Here is a 21,413-nt window from a genome sequence, read left to right as displayed (position 1 = left end):
CTCCTCGTGTGTTCTTCGCTCCTCTCCTTTCATCGCTCCTCTTCTCCAGTCATCTCTCGCTCTTCCAAAATTATCTTCACCCAATCTAAACACTGACTTCAGTCAAAAACAACTCATGACTTCAAACCAGCCTCATGACGGTGATGTCTTTTCTCCTCCTCTTTTCTCCTCCTCGCCCTGCAGGTGTGGATGTTCAGCTAACACGCCAAACCACACAGGAACCATTTACCTCGAAGAGCCAGCCGAGCCTGCTGGCTCATTAGGCTGTGTGTGTGTGTGTGTGTGTGTTAATAATTCAGCTGTCACTGTCAAGAGCCTGAGTCACCAGAGCACTCTCAAGTTCCTCTACAGCTCTCAGGTGATTATGAACATGCACACACACACACACACACACACGCACACGCACACACACACACGCACTTGGACAGTTGTGATCAAAACCAGTTTAGCTCAGTACAGCAGACGGTGGAACAGTTTTACATCCCTGTTGCCCAGACGTCAAACATACAAACATTAAAGCTACAATCCTGAAAATCACTGTTTTGTTTTGTTTTATTTTCCCCCCTTTTTCCCCCCAGTTGTACCCGGCCAATGACCCCACTCTTCCAAGCCGTCCCAGTCTCTGCTCCACCCCCTCTGCTGATCCAGGAGGGCTACAGACTACCACATGTCCCCTCCCATACATGTGGAGTCACCAGCTGCTTCTTTTCACCTGACAGTGAGGAGTTTCACCAGGGGGACGTAGCGCGTGGGAGGATCACGCTACTCCCCCCAGTTCCCCCCCCCCCCGAACAGGCACCCTGACCGACCAGAGGAGGCGCTAGTGCAGCGATTAGGACACAGACCCACATCCAGCTTCCCACCTGCGGACACAGACAATTGTGCCTGACCAAGCCAGAGGCAACACGTTGATTCGGACCAGCAATCCCCGCATTGGTAGGCAACGGAATAGACCGCCACGCCACCCGGACGCCCAAAAATCATCGTTTGTGTTTAACTGTATTTATCCTATCTAGGTGTTGGTAAGGTGAGTGTTGTTTGAGCTCCACTGAAAATGAATGCAAGTCAGCAGTGCTGCTGTAACATTACCTTTCCCATCGCCACACATAAAAACCTGGTTGAACCCGAGTTTTCCATACTGGTGTTGTACTATGCACAGTGTGGCACGGTGGCACAATGCTTGCACTGCTACGTCACAACAAGAAGATCCTGGGTTCGATTCCCACCTGGGGCGGGTTGGAACTGGGGGAGTTTGTATGTTCTCCTCAGGGAACATGTCACTGCACAGCAGGCCTGACAGTGTGCAGTGGCTGTCTGTGTCTGTGTGTACTCTGCATGTTCTCCCCGTGCTCAGCCAGGTTATCTCAGGACTAGGGGTTATCTCGGGACTAGGGGTTACCTCTGGACTAGGGGTTATCTCGGGACTAGGGGTTACCTCTGGACTAGGGGTTATCTCGGGACTAGGGGTTATCTCGGGACTAGGGGTTATCTCGGGACTAGGGGTTATCTCGGGACTAGGGGTTACCTCGGGACTAGGGGTTATCTCTGGACTAGGGGTTATCTCGGGACTAGGGGTTATCTCTGGACTAAGGGTTACCTCAGGACTAAGGGTTACCTCGGGACTAGGGGTTACCTCGGGACTAGGGGTTATCTCTGGACTAGGGGTTACCTCAGGACTAAGGGTTATCTCTGGACTAGGGGTTATCTCGGGACTAGGGGTTACCTCGGGACTAGGGGTTATCTCAGGACTAGGGGTTATCTCAGGACTAAGGGTTATCTCTGGACTAGGGGTTACCTCGGGACTAGGGGTTATCTCAGGACTAGGGGTTATCTCGGGACTAAGGGTTATCTCTGGACTAGGGGTTATCTCGGGACTAGGGGTTATCTCTGGACTAGGGGTTACCTCAGGACTAAGGGTTATCTCTGGACTAGGGGTTACCTCAGGACTAGGGGTTATCTCTGGACTAGGGGTTACCTCAGGACTAAGGGTTATCTCTGGACTAGGGGTTATCTCGGGACTAGGGGTTACCTCGGGACTAGGGGTTATCTCTGGACTAGGGGTTACCTCGGGACTAGGGGTTACCTCAGGACTAAGGGTTATCTCTGGACTAGGGGTTACCTCGGGACTAGGGGCCTTTCTGTGCAGAGTTTGCATGTTCTCCCCATGCTCACATGCTGCTCCAACATCAAAAACAACCCCAATAAAAACACTCTCCTGACCGGTCCCTGACCGGTCCCTGACCATGACATGGATAGCCACCTGGAATTGGTCCCTGGGTGCCAAAGGAAAGGGCTGCCCACTGCTCCTGGCTGCCCCTGTAGGAAGGACAGCAGGGTGGGGAAAACATTGCAGAAGCAACATTTCTTCAGCCACCACTCCCTGCATGCGATTGTTTTCTAGTGTGTAGTCATAAGACACGGTGGCCCAGCGGTTGGCACTGTTGCCTCACAACAAGAAGGTCCTGGGTTCAAACCCCAGGCCATCCCAGGTCCTTTCTGTGTGGAGTTTGCATGTTCTCCCCGTGTGTGCATGGGTTTCCTCCAACCATCAAAAAGACATGCATGTTAGGGTTAATACTCCTGCCTGCCTGTGCTCCTGAAGAAGAACTGGAGTTGGTCCCCAGGTGCTGCAGCTGCTACACAGCAGGATGGTTACATGCAGACAACACATTCATAGTAACAACTGTACAATGACAACATAATGTGATTTTCTAGCGGCTTTCTTCTCTATCTGTCAGTAAAGGTCTTCTACCAGCTTGTGCTGTCATGTCTGCTGGTTGGACACAACTTCACTTCTTCTTCACACTCAACACTACCTGCCTTCTTCTGTCTCATTTGGCTGCTATGATGAAGATGGACAACACTATGTACCCTGTCATTTTTACTAGTGAAGTCCTACCAGACACCGACCATTCACATCAAATACTACTTAAGACTTTGTAGATAAGCTACTGCCTCATGAACCACCGTGAAAATGCCAAAATGACGTTAATTTGCCTGTAATTCATCAGGATGGCAGCTGTGTGTGTGACTTCTCAGCTGAAGCTTATTGATCGTAGCAAAGCTCTGACATGCACGCTCTACTTAGGAAGCGCTGGTAATTCACGCAGGAAATAACTTGGTTTTGCGGATTGTCTTGTGTTCTGGCGAACTCTGTGGCGTTTTCCCAGAGAGAATGTGTCGGCAGAGTTAAAGCCACCATCACCGTCATGCAACCGACAACCACATCTGATCAGTTTGACCTCAACTATGCAGAGCTGGGAACTCACTGTATGTGTGTATGCATGTGTTTGTGTGTGTGTGTGTGTGTGTGTGTGTGTGTGTGTGTGTGTGTGTTGCAACACATCGCCGGCTATTGTTAAGGTTCTCTAGCTCGATGCGTCAGTGTCATTTCACGAAACACATGATCAGACATGCAAACAGACACAGACAGGGCGTCCGGGTGGCATGGCGGTCTATTCCATTGCCTACCAACACGGGGAACGCCAGTTCGAATCCCCATGTTACCTCCGGCTTGGTTGGGCGTCCCTACAGACACAATTGGCCGTGTCTGCGGGTGGGAAGCCTGGGTGTATGTGTCCTGGTCGCTGCGCTAGCGCCTCCTATGGTCATTCAGGGCACCTGTTTTTTTTTTTTGGGGGGGGGGCTGGGGAGAATAATGGGATCCTCCCATGTACTACATCGTCCTAGTGAAACGCCTCACTGTCAGGTGAATAAATGCGGCTGGTGACTCCACATGTATGGCGGAGGCATGTGGTAGTCTGCAGCCCTCCCCGGCTCAGCAGAGGGGGTGGAGCAGCGACTGGGACGACTCGGAAAAGTGGGGTAATTGGCTGAGTACAACTGGGGAGAAAAAGGGGGAAAATCCCCCCCCCAAAAAAAGAGAAACAGACAAGACACCAGGATTCTTCTCATCTAAATGTTAAAACTTATGAAAAGTAGGAAAAATTCAAATGCACATCAGGTGTGTTTCCGTTCACTGGGTTTTATATATATATATATATACATATATATATATACATATACACACACACACACACACACAAGTGAATTTGCAGAGGGTTCGAAAGGAGAACATCAAACAGGTCCGAGAGGAAAATGGAGAGGGATATGAGACTCGAGGACTGTTACAGAGGATGGAGCGTAAGCATGAGTACATTTCAGCTGGTAGCTGGTAGCCTAGGTGTTCGTGTCTTGTGAAAGGACAGTCCAGCAGGGTGGAGCCTGTTGAACTTGGTTTCTGAGGATGAAGGGGATTAAGGCCCTTCCTCTCTGTTCTTCACACATCACTGCCCAGCGCACACACTGCTGCCTTGCTACTATATTAGAATTAACACAGGAAAGACACAGGATGACAGATTTCCATCACGGATCGACCCTAAACACACACACACACACACACACCATTCCCTCGAGGCATCAATAATGAATAAATGGCGTTTAGAATTGCTCACTGTCGTCACGCACATGATCCGAGCTCTCTCGCTCTGCGTTTGCGTGTCTACCTGTGTGTGCATGTCCCTAGAGGTCAACCGGAAGCAGATTTTTAAAGGCCGAGATAATAACGCTAATTTGGAGCAGGAAAAGGCCAAAAAGCCGATAGCCGATTAATTGACCAATACCCCCCCACCCCCCCGGAAATGAACAATCTTTGACTTCATTAGAACATCAGAGACCGGATAACTGTTGAACTGAACATCAAACCCAAAGTAATGAATACCTAAATAAATATATAAATCTGTACATAAAGTACATACAATCTTTCTAGGTAATTAGGCCTATATTTGGGGGGGGGGCGCCAAAAACACTATATAATTCAGCAGACACAACTCAAGTAGCATCAAAGAAGCTGCCATATTAATCTTACTTAAAAAGTGAATTAGCCCTTTTACAGGGCGGGAATTATACGACGGCCAAACGGCCAGTGCCGTGGATGCCCTGGAGTGTGGCCGTAATGCCCCTTCTAAAATGAACTACCCACACGGCCAGTTTGGCATGCCCTGATTTGAACTGGCCGTTGTGCCCTTAAAAGAAAGCTGTGGTTCCCTCATGTAAAACTACATGCCACGCAGCACATAAAGAAACTCACGTTCCCCAGTGTCTCCGCCATCACGCTGGACATCACCAGCAGCGCCAGATTTCTCCCACTCCCGCAGAGACACGTGTGGCAGCTAAGCACAAACACAAGCAGCTACACACTGTAAGGTTACGGTGGAAGTATTAATACACCTGTGTTTTTAAGTTTACCAGGATATTGCTGCATAGTGTTAGCTAACTACGAAGTACATAGTTTATAACTTAGACGATGTTTTTTGGTATAAACATTAGGGTTAGCTAACGTGTTAGCTAGCTAACGTTACTCATCTTGAATCTTGCTAATGTTAGCTAGCAGTTAACGGTAGCTAACGTTACAGTAATCATGGCAAGAAAAAGCATTTGAATTCTTACTCCCGAATAAGCGCCTCCATCTTGGATTTAACTTAGCAGATCATTGAGATGTCATTTCCGGCCTGCCAAGGTTGTGAGTAACGTTAGTTAACTGACTCATTATAGAATGGGTAGCTACGGTCACATAACAGTTATTATATTGCAAATCGGGTAAATTGTTGGTATTTAATCAACAGCTATGGCGAAGTATAACGGTAACATACTGTATTAAATTGCGGCAAACATAAAATTATGCTAGGGATAGTGGGGGATACGATAACGTTACACATTATCTATGGTCAGTGTAGAGTAGTCAAAAACAGGTAAACCTGATCCTAGACTCACTACATGTACTTTGCTGCCCTCTTGTGGCCGACAGCTCTTTGGCATCTGCTGTGAGATCTGACGAGTTGCTACTTTTTCAGCGCTATGCCACGAAAGGAGCGTACAAAGCGTGAAATGGAAAGGGAACGAGACAAAATTGCGAGTAAATATCATAAACTGGAAACCTTTTTCACTAGGTAAGTTGAGCCCAATCTGTATACAGCATTCAGTAATATTCAATTTCCAATCGATATCAATAAAATAAATGGAATATAAATTGAACAATAAATACATCAAATATTAAGTTAATTATTACAAAATATAATTAAAATGATAAATAAATAAATTGATGAAAGGATTAGAACATTGATTAACTGATTTAACAATACATATATTTGCAGGGCCTCCAAAAATCTGGGACACACTGATCAAGAAGACTCACAGGTACCCCAAAATGGTCAGGATCAGTCAGAGTCACAAGAGCCCCAACGTGATCAGGGTCAGTACAGTTTTAATAAACTCAGTACTGTTTTTCAACTCACTGACTCCTAATTGTTGACTGTATACTGTTTTGTCTTCATACAATGTAACGATCACTTATTGTTATTGCACCATTGGTTTTGGCCTTGGTGCCCTACATTTTGGCCGCGATGCCCCAATAAATTTTAATTCATTAAAGGCCAAAGTGGCCTTGTCCTACAATTGACTTGATTCCAGGCCTGCCTTTATCACCGCGACATCAGTCGGACTTCGTGGCGTCATGCATGACGTGCTTTACTTCTGCACAAGCCGTTTTTAACAAACCATTTTTTTTGCACTCTGAACATAATCATGAGGAAGAGAACATCCTGAAGTGTGATTTCTTCGTGTGACTATTTTCTATTCACAGCGAGCGATGCGCTGTTCTGTGGCTTCTGACTGGCCAGAATTACTTCCGTTCTGCGTCCCGTTACATTGGCTGTGTCCGAAATCACTCACTCATTCACTACTCCCTACTCCCTATAGGACGGTTTCCGTGCAACGTCATCACAGAGATGCGTGCGCAACTAGGGGGCAGAAAGCAGCTACAGCGCAGAGATTTTAACCAAGACAGAGCTCAGATACAGCAGAGATAACACGCAGTTGTTGTGCAATAAACAGCACAAACCGCCAAAAGGATGGGTGGAAAATGTTGAACATTTTCATTGTTGGACCGCTATGGAAGCTCTCATAAGATTATGCATCTCATAATCTTTTGAGAGCTTCCAAAGCGGTTTTGCACCCTGGCTGCGCACGCACCCAGTAATGTTTGTAAACAGGAAATCCGTCTATCTAGGGAGTTCTATGTAGAGGACTACATCCACGAGTTTCCTGGTTGGGGGAGTGTCACTGGGGAAACGATCATGGGTAATACTTCCGGTGTTCGGCGGAAGCAGTATCACAGACCGGCGGCAGATTTGGCTGAAGAATGCCGCATTCGTTTATGCCCGGAGGTGGGAGGTCGGAAGTTGGGAACGCGTCATTACCAACATCCTTGCGTTCGAGCTACCAGGCGGGAAAAAACATGGACGCCCGCAATGCTGAGCACCAGAAGCTGCAGAGATATTTCATCCATATGGAAGAAGTCCAGAGTGGATTTCAATGACAGCTCGCTAGCAATGCTGTCATATTTTCGTCAACAATAGACTGGAATCAAATACTTTTTTTATATCATCATGGTTCAGAGTTTTCTTGTCATTATCGTTGCCAACGAGCATTTTCAAGTTGGTTACCTTGTTATTAGCGATAGGTTAACCTTTTAAAACCGCTAATAACAACTAATATTTAATTTTATATGTTTAACCAACTACTGTATAGGGTATCTTTATTGCTCTAAAAGCATACCATGCTGAAAACCAAGCTTAAATGTGTTTTTAAAAGCATATAATCTTGTAAAGATTAATATTATTTTACCATCGACACTGTGGGCAGCCATGTTGATGTGACGTCATATAACCCCGTGTCGTGAACCGGGGCTCGAGAAAAGCAACCCGAGTTCGCGACTAGGAACTCCGAGCTCACGCGCCGTTTTATTTGATTTTCCCTAGTGGGAACTGGGAATTTCCGACCTCCCGAGTTATAATCGAACGCAGCAGTAGTGTCATATGCTACTGCTGTTCGTGTTTAAAAAGAAAGAAGAAGAAAAGGGTAAACGTTGCTAAGCTACATATAACATGTCGTTACGGAGCTCGGGGACAACACGTGCTGTTCGTACGCACAGCCAGACGAGACTTGCTGAGAGCTTCGATCATCGGCCGAAAACTACACCAGACGGTTCCCGTCAGCCATGGCGCGTCCCATCGCCTCCCACAACACGGCGAGGCCAAAAGGATTTGGCTAAAGAACTCAAACTTAATAAGATAAGAAGCCAACAGCGCGTCCAGATTGTGTGCCACAACAACATACTGTAGCGAATTCGGGGGACAACGCAACCACAAGAAGTGCCGCGGCCGGGACGCGAACCCGTATCGCCCGCACCGCAGGTGACATCGCTAACCGCTGGACTAAAGGGTCAAACCCGCCAACCAGCGGCCAGCGTGTCTTCTTATCCATGCACGTTACAATATTAAGCAGTGAATGAATTGAAGTACAGTACAATTTTGGGTTCAGTAAATGTATTTGTAAAAATAACAGCGCGCTCATCGGCAAACTGAAAAGAATACCTCCGGACGCTACTCGGGTCATTTCCTCTGCGCCGTTAATGGCGTCATTGCTGTCGCACAATTAAAACGTGCCGGGTCAACCTCGGGGTCGCCGGCGCGCTTTGTGCCGTAGTGCAGCCACAGTTGATTACACGGCTAATAAACTGTTTAAAAAACAAACTTCAACATATCAACGAAAGTGAAACCGAAAATTGCTTACATTTGTACGACTGCTCTCTCTTTCACGGCGCGCTCTCTCTCCTCTCGTCCGTCGGCCAGTTTTCTTTCAGCGCAATGCATGACGGTATATATTGTTTTTTTCTTCCCCCCCCCCACCGATCTTCTTCCCTTTTCTCGCCAATCACCCCGCTTTTTTTCTTTTTCTTTTCTTTTTTGTTGACCCGTCTGGTCGCGCCCCGACCGACCAAAGGAGGCGCTGGTGCAGCGACCGGAACAAATACGCACACCCGACTTCCCAGCCGCTTGGTCAGTTTCATGGCGGGACTATTCGGAAGAGGGAACGCCAAGTCGGTAAGTACAGTAACAGCTCAGCGGTTTCTCCTCCTCCCCGGCTGCCTGTCTCGTATCGGGGACGGGAGCCGACAGGGTTGCGTTACATGTTCGGGAGAGAACTTCAGCGAAGGGAGATAAAGTGAAAACGGGTAATGGCTTGATGCCAGTTGTCACTGCTGTAAAATCAGCTGTTCCAGCGTTTACCCCGGGACCGCAAAGGTTTAGCCCGCATGCTCACCAGAATAGTGGAAACTACTAATGAGACAAGTTAGCCCCTAGCTAACGGCTCTGACCCTTTAGCCGAGCGGTTAGTGATGCCGCCTTGTGGTGCAGGACACCTCGTATCGAATCCCGCACCGGGCAAGTAAATAACCGCTTACTGTAATAAGACACATTAGCCCCTAGCTAGCTAACGGGTCTGACCCTTTAGCCTAGCGGCTAGTGACGTCGCCTTGTGGTGCAGTACACCCCGTATCGAATCCCGCACCGGGCAAGAAAATAAGCGGTTACACCCGTTTTTGTTTTTCACCAGAATAATGCGTCGAGTCTGTCGCGCATTTGGCGACGGACTGCCAGCGCGCCCCCTCTTCCGGTCTCGTGAAGTCAGCGAAGGGTGCCTTTAATGGGGCCTCTAACTGTCCATTTCAGCAGAACTGACCCAGAACTGACCAGACATGACGGTCGGCCCACAGTTTAGCTAGGCCCGCACTTACGGCTAGCTAGCTAGCTAGCGAAACAGAGCGTGCTTCCGGAGGAGCAGCAGGTTCCTGTCAGGCGAATGCGCTACTGGCGTCACACTATAGCGAGCAACCTCACCATGCTCGTAAAGTACGAATACAGCTGTCTTATATGAAGTTAACTTCACTTTAAATATAAATTATCTCTGCTACACAACGGCATTACCTGGACTGAGTGTATGGAGCCTCCATGCCAAACGGTGACGTGCCTTCCCGCGTGACCGGGGGAGGCTGCGCAGCCAATCGATGCTCAAAGTAATTACCCAACCCGATTAATCAGTCGACCCCTAGTCTCTATGTTCATGTGTACGTTTGTTTATCTGTGTGTGTGTATGTTTGCATGCATAAGCCTGTGTGTGTGTGTGTGTGTGTGTGTGTGTGTGTGTGTGTGTGTGTGTGTTTGCCATCTGAGGTGGCAGTGGGACAGATGGTACGTGGGTTGGACTTTCCCCCTGCATGCACACACACACACACACACACACACACACACACACACACACACACACACACACACACACACACACAACACACACACACACAAACACAGCAGCCATGTCTCCTGCCAGCAGAAAGTATAAGGGCGTCCACAGCCGCAGGCTACAGGAACTTGCCCCATAGGATGACATAGAGGTTCTGACGCTGGTATCAGAACTGGTATCAGAACCCCGATCTTCTCACTGAATGTGTGACATTGTATTCTGTTCTACGCTCACTGCAATACCCAAAAGGAGGCGGCTGAGACTGTGTGTGTGTGTGTGTGTGTGTGGGGGGGGGGGGTTCATAGAGAAGGTTTTGTTCTGCGCATGCTCCTTTGTAAAGAGTTTTCCTGCAGCCCCCCTGAAGCGGGTCCTGATTTAGTGCCTTGCTTAACGGCACTTCGTAGTTTTTGTTCGCTTTCAAACTCGTTTGTTGTCTTTATTGGGCAGGAGGACGGAGAGAGAGACAAGCTGGCCGGTGTCGAGAGAAGGAGAACATGATCGAAAGGGGGCAAAGACACAAGAGGTATAAAGGTACATGAACTGTGTAAAGTAGAGAAGGAAAATACTTCAAACACTTGAGCGATGCACAATAAAGAAAACGGAAACCTTCATTACTGCTGGGAAGTCGACAGTTTATCTCCAGAAAGTTAAAAGTGTCGCTCTTTCATAGAATAACTTTCATTGTAATGAATTCAGAACTGGTGCCAGCTGGAACCTTATCGATAAATGTTTACTAATATTACAGTAACCGTCTCACATCACCGTGTCGATATTAGACCCGTATATCGCTCTACTCCTCAGATTCCTGCGTTTCTAAAAAACAACAACAGAAACTGGGCTGGCGAGAGGTTGTTTGGTTGTCTTAAGGCCTGTGATAAGTTGATCAATCAATTAGTCAATCAACAGAAAATGAATCTATCACAGTTCTGGTCCACCCATCCATCCATTAACAGAGCCGCTTATCCCAGTCGGGGTCGCGGGATGCTGGAGCCTATCCCAGCAGTCATTGGGCGGCAGGCGGGGAGACACCCTGGACAGGCCGCCGGGCCATCACACATTCACAGCCCTGTTTAATTATGACAAGATAAATTATGACTTGGTCAACTTAATTAACTTTGCTGATAATAATGGCAGATACGTGATTGTTGCTGGTAAACGTTTTGGTTCACGGATTGTTTGAGCTAATGTCTGTGGTGCGAACTGGGACGACCCACAGTTTTTCTCCCGTGTTATGGCTGAAATACCAGGTCAAACACCAGAGCTGAAGTCACAATTCTGGTAGTCAGTTAATCCAGTGAGTCACTCATCAAGCAGAGGTAGCAAACGTGTGTTGGTTCCAGTCTCATAACCATTTCCTCTGACTGACATGATGATGAGCCGAATACTGCGGGTTGTCTGTTGTCTGTCTGTTGTCTTGGCTGTTACTCAGACCAAGTATTCAGATGTCACTTTGGACTCTGGAAACTTAAGATCACCAGTATTTTTGACATTCAACAGACTAAATGATTAATCGAATAATCAAATACAATAATCGGTAGATGAAATGATTCTGAAGAAGCTGGTAAGAATATTCACGTTTGTCATCTGTCAGACCAGATGTGAGACCACATGTATGATCTGTCAGACCAGATGTGAGACCATATGTATGATCTGTCAGACCAGATGTCAGACCACATGTATGTCATCAGTCAGACCACATGTATGTCCTGTCAGACCACATGTCAGACCACATGTATGATCTGTCAGACCAGATGTCAGACGACATGTATGATCTGTCAGACCAGATGTGAGACCACATGTATGATCTGTCAGACCAGATGTGAGACCACATGTATGATCTGTCAGACCAGATGTGAGACCACATGTATGATCTGTCAGACCAGATGTCAGACGACATGTATGATCTGTCAGACCAGATGTCAGTCCACATGTATGATCTGTCAGACCAGATGTCAGACCACATGTATGTCATCAGTCAGACCACATGTATGTCCTGTCAGACCACATGTATGATCTGTCAAAGCAGATGTCAGACCCCTATATGATATGTCATACCAGATGTCAGCCCACATGTATGTCATCAGTCAGACCAGATGTATGTCCTGTCAGACCACATGTATGATATGTCATACCAGATGTCAGCCCACATGTATGTCATCAGTCAGACCACATTATGTCCTGTCAGACCACATGTCAGACCATGTGTATGATCTGTCAAAGCAGATGTCAGAACACATGCATGATCTGTCAGACCACATGTATGTCCTGTCAGACCACATGTATGTCCTGTCAGACCACATGTATGATCTGTCAAAGCAGATGTCAGACCACATGTATATGTCATACCAGATGTCAGCCCACATGTATGTCATCAGTCAGACCACATTATGTCCTGTCAGACCACATGTCAGACCATGTGTATGATCTGTCAAAGCAGATGTCAGACCACATGCATGATCTGTCAGACCAGATGTCAGACCACACGTATGTCATCTGTCAGATCAGATGTCAGACCACATGTATGTCCTCTGTCAGACCAGATGTGAGACCACATGTATGATCGGTTAGACCAGATGTCAGACCACATGTATGATCGGTCAGACCAGATGTCAGACCACATGTATGTCATCTGTCAGATCAGATGTCAGACCACATGTATGATCGGTTAGACCAGATGTCAGACCACATGTATGATTGGTCAGACCAGATGTCAGACCACATGTATGTCATCTGTCAGATCAGATGTCAGACCACATGTATGTCCTCTGTCACACCAGATGTCAGAACACATGTATGATCCGTCAGACCACATGTCAGACCACATGTATGTCATCTGTCAGACCGACGTCAGACCACATGTATGATCTGTCAGACCAGATGGCAGACCACATGTATGATCTGTCCGACCACATGTCAGACCACATGTATGTCATCTGTCAGACCAGACATCAGACCACATGTATGATCTGTCAGACCAGATGGCAGACCACATGTATGATCTGTCAGACCACATGTCAGACCACATGAATGATCTGTCAGACCACATGTCAGACCACATGTATGATCTGTCAGACAAGATGTCAGACCACATGTATGATCTGTCAGACCACATGTCAGACCACATGTATGATCTGTCAGACCACATGTCAGACCACATGAATGATCTGTCGGACCACATGTCAGACCACACGTATGATCTGTCAGACCACATGTCAGACCACATGAATGATCTGTCAGACCACATGTCAGACCACATGTATGTCATCTGTCAGACCAGAGGTCAGACCACATGTATGATCTGTCAGACCACATGTCAGACCACATGAATGATCTGTCAGACCAGAGGTCAGACCACATGTATGTCATCTGTCAGACCAGATGTCAGAACACATGTATGATCCGTCAGACCACATGTCAGACCACATGTATGTCATCTGTCAGACCGACGTCAGACCACATGTATGATCTGTCAGACCAGATGGCAGACCACATGTATGATCTGTCCGACCACATGTCAGACCACATGTATGTCATCTGTCAGACCAGACATCAGACCACATGTATGATCTGTCAGACCAGATGGCAGACCACATGTATGATCTGTCAGACCACATGTCAGACCACATGAATGATCTGTCAGACCACATGTCAGACCACATGTATGATCTGTCAGACAAGATGTCAGACCACATGTATGATCTGTCAGACCACATGTCAGACCACATGTATGATCTGTCAGACCACATGTCAGACCACATGAATGATCTGTCGGACCACATGTCAGACCACACGTATGATCTGTCAGACCACATGTCAGACCACATGAATGATCTGTCAGACCAGATGTCAGACCACATGTATGTCATCTGTCAGACCAGAGGTCAGACCACATGTATGATCTGTCAGACCACATGTCAGACCACATGAATGATCTGTCAGACCAGAGGTCAGACCACATGTATGATCTGTCAGACCACATGTCAGACCACATGAATGATCTGTCAGACCAGATGTCAGACCACATGTATGTCATCTGTCAGACCACATGTCAGACCACATGAATGATCTGTCAGACCAGATGTCAGACCACATGTATGTCATCTGTCAGACCAGAGGTCAGACCACATGTATGTCATCTGTCAGACCAGATGTCAGACCACATGTATGTCATCTGTCAGACCAGATGTCAGACCACATGAATGATCTGTCAGACCAGAGGTCAGACCACATGTATGACCTGTCAGAGCAGTGTGGTGAAGGTGTGTGGTGGAATGTGTGTGGCTACATTGTTGTCCGAAAGCAAAATCACTGAAATAGGAAAGTCCTTGTGGATGTCCGTCCAGCTGTTTGGACCAGGATTATTCATGTAGGGACGTGTCTGGTTGCAGGTCTGAGCTGTAGAATGGGTCCTGCTGAGTCCTTCATGGACTGGTGACGTGCTGGCCGACTGTACAGTCAGTAATGTCACAAACGCTGCAGAGACGATGCTGAGCTTCTGTTAAGTCATTGCTGTTCTAGTTCGTATGTTTGGTTGGTTGGTTGGTTGTTTTCTCTTTTTTAGGCTTTTGTATTCTGTTATTTGTATTTAGGTTCCTTAAAGAAACTCAATAAAAACTCAAATGAAAAAAATCAATCATCGATCATGGAAAATTACAACACAAATCAAAAGAAAAAACAAATGATTCTGAGAAGAGTCGTTATTCGCAGCCCTACCCGGGGCGGCGGCACACAGAACACAGAGACCCACCGGGTTCACACATGAAGTCCTCACCCTCACCCTAACCCTAACCCTCACCCTCACCCTCACCCTAACCCTCACGCTCACCCTAACCCTCACCCTAACCCTCACACTAACCCTGACCCTCACCCTAACCCTCACACTAACCCTGACCCTCACCCTAACCCTCACGCTCACCCCAACCCTCACCCTAACCCTCACACTAACCCTCACACTAACCCTCACCCTAACCCTCACACTAACCCTCACACTAACCCTCACCCTAACCCTCACCCTCACCCTAACCCTAACCCGCCTCTGCAGCAGCGGCAGCAACCTGTTTTCTACCGATGGCCTTTCTGGAAATGGCAGATGTCAGTGAACGTGCTGCGTGTCCATCCATTCGTGCGTCTGTCTGCCTTTGCTCGGCGTGTGTGTGTGTGTCTGTGTGTGTGTGTGCGTGCGTCTGTGTGTGTGTGTCTGTGTGTGTGTGTGTGTGTGTCTGTGTGTGTGTGTCTGTGTGTGTGTGTCTGTGTGTGTGTGTGTGTGTGTCTGTGTGTGTGTGTCTGTGTGTGTGTGCGTGTGCGTCTGTGTGTGTGTGGATTTGTGTTTGTTGCCTCTTTAAGACAGCTGCTGGGACACATGGCTGCTGGCCGACAGGACGAGGACACATCTCCAGCTGGACACAAAGGGACACCAGCCAACACGGTCCGGTTGGTCTGGTGGGTCGACCGTATCGGCGTGCATCTCACATATTCCCTCCGACCCAAACAGAAATATCCTGCGTCCACGGCGACCCGGTGACCTGTGTCCACATGTCAGCCAACGTACTGACCCGCCTCCCTTTTACTCCCCCCCCCCCCACACACACACACACACACCGCAGGAAGTCACCGGAGAACAGTGAAGATACATACAGCAAGGCCTCATCTGGAGGCCTCGAACCCTTCAACTCTTCTCTCCATCTGTCTGACTGTCCCCTCTCTTTGCAATAGTACAGATAGTATTAGTACTAGTAGAATATTATGGGTTCTACTCTTCTGTCCATCTGTCTGACTGTCTCCTCTCTTTGCAGTAGTACAGATAGAAGTAGTACTAGTAGAATATTATGGGTTCTACTCTTCTCTCCATCTGGCTGACTGTCCCCTCTCTTTGCAGTAGTACAGGTAGTATTAGTACTAGTAGAATATTATGGGTTCTAGTCTTCTCTCCATCTGGCTGACTGTCCCCTCTCTTTGCAGTAGTACAGATAGTAGTAGTACTAGTAGAATATGTTGGGTTCTACTCTTCTCTCCATCCGTCTGACTGTCCCCTCTCTTTGCAGTAGTACAGATAGTAGTAGTACTAGTAGAATATTATGGGTTCTAGTCTTCTCTCCATCTGTCTGACTGTCTCCTCTCTTTGCAGTAGTACAGATAGTAGTACTACTAGTAGAATATGATGGGTTCTACTCTTCTCTCCATCTGGCTGACTGTCTCGTCTCTTTGCAGTAGTACAGGTAGTAGTAGTACTAGTAGAATATTATGGGTTCTAGTCTTCTCTCCATCTGTTTGACTTTCTCCTCTCTTTGCAGTAGTACAGATAGTAGTAGTACTAGTAGAATATTATGGGTTCTAGTCTTCTCTCCATCTGTCTGACTGCCCCCTCTCTTTGCAGTAGTACAGATAGTAGTAGTACTAGTAGAATATGATGGGTTCTACTCTTCTCTCCATCTGTCTGACTGCCCCCTCTCTTTGCAGTAGTACAGATAGTAGTAGTACTAGTAGAATATTATGGGTTCTAGTCTTCTCTCCATCTGTCTGACTGTCTCCTCTCTTTGCAGTAGTACAGATAGTAGTAGTACTAGTAGAATATGATGGGTTCTACTCTTCTCTCCATCTGTCTGACTGTCTCCTCTCTTTGCAGTAGTACAGATAGTAGTAGTACTAGTAGAATATGATGGGTTCTAGTCTTCTCTCCATCTGTCTGACTGTCTCCTCTCTTTGCAGTAGTACAGATAGTAGTAGTACTAGTAGAATATGATGGGTTCTACTGTTCTCTCCATCCGTCTGACTGTCTCCTCTCTTTGCAGTAGTACAGGTAGTAGTAGTACTAGTAGAATATGATGGGTTCTACTCTTCTCTCCATCTGTCTGACTGCCCCCTCTCTTTGCAGTAGTACAGATAGTATTAGTACTAGTAGAATATGATGGGTTCTAGTCTTCTCTCCATCTGTCTGACTGTCTCCTCTCTTTGCAGTAGTACAGGTAGTAGTACTACTAGTAGAATATTATGGGTTCTACTCTTCTCTCCATCTGGCTGACTGTCCCCTCTCTTTGCAGTAGTACAGATAGTAGTAGTACTAGTAGAATATTATGGGTTCTAGTCTTCTCTCCATCTGTCTGACTGTCTCGTCTCTTTGCAGTAGTACAGATAGTAGTAGTACTAGTAGAATATGATGGGTTCTACTCTTCTCTCCATCCGTCTGACTGTCTCCTCTCTTTGCAGTAGTACAGATAGTAGTACTACTAGTAGAATATGATGGGTTCTACTCTTCTCTCCATCCGTCTGACTGTCTCCTCTCTTTGCAGTAGTACAGGTAGTAGTAGTACTAGTAGAATATGATGGGTTCTAGTCTTCTCTCCATCCGTCTGACTGTCCCCTCTCTTTGCAGTAGTACAGATAGTAGTAGTACTAGTAGAATATGATGGGTTCTACTCTTCTCTCCATCTGTCTGACTGTCTCCTCTCTTTGCAGTAGTACAGGTAGTAGTAGTACTAGTAGAATATGATGGGTTCTACTCTTCTCTCCATCTGTCTGACTGCCCCCTCTCTTTGCAGTAGTACAGATAGTATTAGTACTAGTAGAATATGATGGGTTCTAGTCTTCTCTCCATCTGTCTGACTGTCTCCTCTCTTTGCAGTAGTACAGATAGTAGTAGTACTAGTAGAATATGTTGGGTTCTACTCTTCTCTCCATCTGTCTGACTGCCCCCTCTCTTTGCAGTAGTACAGATAGTAGTAGTACTAGTAGAATGTGATGGGTTCTACTCTTCTCTCCATCTGGCTGACTGTCCCCTCTCTTTGCAGTAGTACAGATAGTAGTAGTACTAGTAGAATATGATGGGTTCTACTCTTCTCTCCATCTGGCTGACTGCCCCCTCTCTTTGCAGTAGTACAGATAGTAGTACTACTAGTAGAATATGATGGGTTCTACTCTTCTCTCCATCTGTCTGACTGTCTCCTCTCTTTGCAGTAGTACAGGTAGTAGTAGTACTAGTAGAATATGATGGGTTCTAGTCTTCTCTCCATCCGTCTGACTGTCCCCTCTCTTTGCAGTAGTACAGATAGTAGTAGTACTAGTAGAATATGATGGGTTCTAGTCTTCTCTCCATCTGTCTGACTGTCCCCTCTCTTTGCAATAGTACAGATAGTAGTACTACTAGTAGAATATGATGGGTTCTACTCTTCTCTCCATCCGTCTGACTGTCTCCTCTCTTTGCAGTAGTACAGGTAGTAGTAGTACTAGTAGAATATGATGGGTTCTAGTCTTCTCTCCATCCGTCTGACTGTCCCCTCTCTTTGCAGTAGTACAGATAGTAGTAGTACTAGTAGAATATGATGGGTTCTACTCTTCTCTCCATCTGGCTGACTGTCCCCTCTCTTTGCAATAGTACAGATAGTAGTAGTACTAGTAGAATATGATGGGTTCTACTCTTCTCTCCATCTGGCTGACTGTCCCCTCTCTTTGCAGTAGTACAGATAGTAGTAGTACTAGTAGAATATGATGGGTTCTACTCTTCTCTCCATCTGGCTGACTGTCCCCTCTCTTTGCAGTAGTACAGATAGTAGTAGTACTAGTAGAATATTATGGGTTCTAGTCTTCTCTCCATCTGTCTGACTGTCTCGTCTCTTTGCAGTAGTACAGATAGTAGTAGTACTAGTAGAATATGATGGGTTCTACTCTTCTCTCCATCCGTCTGACTGTCTCGTCTCTTTGCAGTAGTACAGATAGTAGTAGTACTAGTAGAATATGATGGGTTCTACTCTTCTCTCCATCCGTCTGACTGTCTCCTCTCTTTGCAGTAGTACAGATAGTAGTAGTACTAGTAGAATATGATGGGTGCTACTCTTCTCTCCATCCGTCTGACTGCCCCCTCTCTTTGCAGTAGTACAGGTAGTAGTAGTACTAGTAGAATATGATGGGTTCTACTCTTCTTTCCATCTGGCTGACTGTCTCCTCTCTTTGCAGTAGTACAGGTAGTAGTAGTACTAGTAGAATATGATGGGTTCTACTCTTCTCTCCATCTGGCTGACTGCCCCCTCTCTTTGCAGTAGTACAGGTAGTAGTAGTAGTACTAGTAGTATATGAGGTATCTATCTATCCTTCAGTGATGTCTTCCCATCTCGCTCCTGTTGCAGCCTGCTCTGTGACTGTGGTTTTACCGTCTCAGACACTGAACGCTGTATATTTACCCACCGGGTGTTCGGTGTACTGTAAACATGTGCACAAATACACACACACACACACACACACACACACACACACACACACACACACACACACACACACACACAAGATCATGTTGTGGGTCTCCGGTGGAATAAATCTGAACTCTACAAAAAAAAACCCATGAAAAAACAAGGTGGAAAATATGCGGAGCAACAAGACTGCCAGGAGACATGTCGGAGAGACATGAAACGGTAGCACACACACACACACACACACACATATATATATGTATATAACTTCATATCGATACAAAGTATCCCCCTCCGCCGTCTGATTTCTACTGATGTCCACTCTTACATCTGCTGATATGTGTTGATTAATGTCCTCAGCATTTCACCTCATGCTGTATCTGTGGTGACCCTGTCACTGCTCTTTTCCCTCTTTTCTTCTGTTTCATGTTCTCAGACGCTTTGCCGATATTGGTCTTTACCTTCCACGCTAATACAGCCCATAAAGCTCAAGTTGCAAATGAGAGAGAGAGGAGAGAGAGAGAGAGAGAGAGAGAGAGAGAGAGAGAGAGAGAGAGAGAGAGAGAGAGAGAGAGAGAGAGAGAGAGAGAGAGAGAGAGAGAGAGAGAGAGAGAGAGACAGAGAGAGAGAGAGAGACAGAGAGAGACAGAGAGAGAGAGAGAGAGAGAGAGAGAGAGAGAGAGGGAGGTTAGTGGAGGGTTGTACGTCGGAGCCTCCTCAGCTGGGCCCCTCTTCTAGACGGCAACACGTCATGGAACATTCCCGGAACCAGCCAGCGCGCCACCCACCATCCCTCTCAAACATACACACACACACATACGTACACACACACACGTACAGTAGGCCTGCACACACACACACACACACACACACACACACACACACACACATACAGTAGTAGCCTACATCCGCAGCTAGAAACATACCAACATACCAACATGTGACATACGGACTGCACACACGACGAGCACGCAGACGGTCCCCACGAGAGGGGACTCGGTCGTGCGTCGCTGCCGCCAATAAAAAACACAAACACAACATGTCACGCCTGCAGTGGCGAGGGGGGTGAGTTTCGGTCGCTCGGCCTTTGCAGCGTTGCCGTTTCCTGCAGCCCGTCGGCCCCCGGACGCCGCTGCAAATTCCTCGGGACATTACGCAAGCCGGCTGATCTGCATGCTGCGTGCATGCCGAGCGAGGCGGCGAGGGAGCGAGCGAGCCGGGGAGCGAGCGAGCCGGGGTATTCCCCCTCCGTGGCCTGCCCTTATAAGCCAAACAAAGATCAGGCGCCGCGCGTCAGCGCGCACAACGGCCCAAGCGGCCCACAAACCAAATGTCCCGTTTTTCACCGTGTCTCGTGTCCCTTTGCCTCCCCCTCCCCTGCCTCCCCCCCGGGGGGGGGAGACCTCTTACCGTGTGCGTGCGCTTCGAGGCGGCGTGGAGGAGGAAGCGGCTGCGGCTCCGCGTCCCCGTCTGGGCGAATGACAACAAGCCGCGGTGACAGGACCCGGTCCCGGCTGCACACCTCGCGGGCTGTCCGGTCCAAAACAGGAAGAATAGAAAGCAGCGAAGGCAGAAACCCAACCCGACACGTCTGTTAGAAATCCACAGAACCGATCCCGGAGCAAGTGGAGAGGCTACGCCGGCGGAGCCGCGGGGGGCGGCTGCTGCTCCTGCTGCCGCTGCTGCTGCCGAGGCGGAGAAAGTTGCGGCGGCGCGTAGAAAAAAGACAGAAGAAGAAGAAGAAGAAGAGAGAAAGAATCCTTTCCGACCGGATCTGGGCGCTTATCTGGCAGCTGGCGGAGCGACGCTGCAGTCCGCCCGCCGGCCAGTCCGTCAGATGTGTGTGGACGTCTGTGTTGTTTTGGCTGTGCGTGTGCGCGAGTACGAGGCTGAACTCAGGAGACACACAAACACACACACACACACACACGTATACACACACACACACACACACAACCACGCGTGCGCCACCGGGGGTTATTCCAAGCGCCACTTCCCAGAATAGCATAGGGGAGAGAGGGAGGACGTGCGCGTCTGTGTGTTTACGCATGCGTGTGTATGACCGCGCGCGTGTGCGTGTACAAGTGTGCGCGTGTG

The 21,413-nt window shown here is 47.6% G+C and overlaps 1 long non-coding RNA gene across 1 annotated transcript in view; it reads right to left on the bottom strand.

The window, feature by feature from the left end:
* Positions 1 to 21,153, bottom strand: part of LOC130125013 (uncharacterized) — a 119,716-nt gene extending 98,563 nt beyond the window's left edge. The window contains exon 1 of the long non-coding RNA XR_008811409.1: positions 20,727 to 21,153. This is a non-coding gene — a long non-coding RNA (uncharacterized LOC130125013). The remainder of the gene's footprint in view (positions 1 to 20,726) is intronic.
* Positions 21,154 to 21,413: the final 260 nt, after the last annotated feature.

This window comes from Lampris incognitus, chromosome 15, assembly GCF_029633865.1.
Source record: "Lampris incognitus isolate fLamInc1 chromosome 15, fLamInc1.hap2, whole genome shotgun sequence".
NCBI classification, from domain to species: Eukaryota; Metazoa; Chordata; class Actinopteri; order Lampriformes; family Lampridae; genus Lampris; species Lampris incognitus.
This window is presented reverse-complemented; position numbering and strand designations above follow the sequence as displayed.